General features: G+C 32.6%; 1 non-coding gene across 1 annotated transcript; it reads right to left on the bottom strand.

The window, feature by feature from the left end:
• Positions 1-545: 545 nt before the first annotated feature.
• LOC131832858 (U6 spliceosomal RNA) lies at positions 546-655 on the bottom strand. The gene has a single exon (XR_009354216.1). It is a non-coding gene; the product is annotated as a U6 spliceosomal RNA (small nuclear RNA).
• Between the last annotated feature and the right edge of the window lie 446 nt (positions 656-1,101).

Genomic DNA, 1,101 nt, shown 5'->3' with positions numbered 1-1,101 from the left:
ATTATGTAATATCCTTCTTTGTCTTGTTACAGTCTTTATTTTAAAGACTGGTATTATCTGATATATACTCCAGCTTTCTTTTTGTGGAATATTCTTTTCCATCCTTTTACTCTCAGCCTCTGTGCATTTTTAGATCTGAAGTGAGCCTGTGACAGGCAACAGAGATGGGCCTCGGTGTTTTGTTTTTCTTTTTAATCCATTCAGCCACCCTATGTCTTTCGATGGCATCATTTAATTCACTTTAAAGTAATTATTGATAGGTATTATTTATTGACATCGTGTTAATTGTTTTTGTGTGGTGTGTAATTGACATTGTGTTTTAATTGTTTTTTGGTTATTTTTGATGTCTTCTGTTCCTTCCTTCTTCTCTTGGTCTTTTTATGGTTTGGTGGTTTTCAGTGCTGTTTGTTTTTTGCTATGTTTTTTGTGTCCCTATTATAGGTGTTTGTTTTGTGGTTATAATAGCATACACACACACACACACACATACACACACAAGAGCAATCTATTTTAAGCTGATGGTCATTTAAATTCAAATGCATTCCAAAAGTAGGGGACCCTTCATGAATTTGAATGTCATCCTTGTGCAGGGGCCCCACTAATCTTCTCAGTATCATTCCAATTCCAAAGTGAAAATTTGATCGTTATTGTCAAAAATGACAACACTGAGTGAAAAGTACATTTTATAATAGGACCCAATATAAACTTAATTTATATGTTTTATTTTAATTGAATAATTATAGTATGTACATTAAATCACTATATTATAGTGCAAAATTCTATAAAACAGTACTTACCCTTACTACCAGCAATATACTTCTTTTCTCTCTCTTTCTATTACTGATGGTTGTGAAATTAATTTCATGACCTGCTAAGCAGGTCACAATGCACAGTTTAAAATCTCTGATCTATACCATTAATCCATTTAAAAGTATTTATTCAACACTAGCATGTACCAGGTTGTTAGGCATTGTTCTAAGTTCAGCAGAGAACTAAACAGACAATTCTTGCCCCCATAGAGCTTACATTCTGGAAGTGGGAATACACACACACACATATGTTATAATATGTGATACATATGATATATCCCTATAAACTATA

Source organism: Mustela lutreola, chromosome 5, assembly GCF_030435805.1.
Source record: "Mustela lutreola isolate mMusLut2 chromosome 5, mMusLut2.pri, whole genome shotgun sequence".
Taxonomy (NCBI): domain Eukaryota; kingdom Metazoa; phylum Chordata; class Mammalia; order Carnivora; family Mustelidae; genus Mustela; species Mustela lutreola.
Note: the sequence above shows the minus strand (reverse complement) of the source record. Positions and strands in the feature narration are given on the sequence as shown.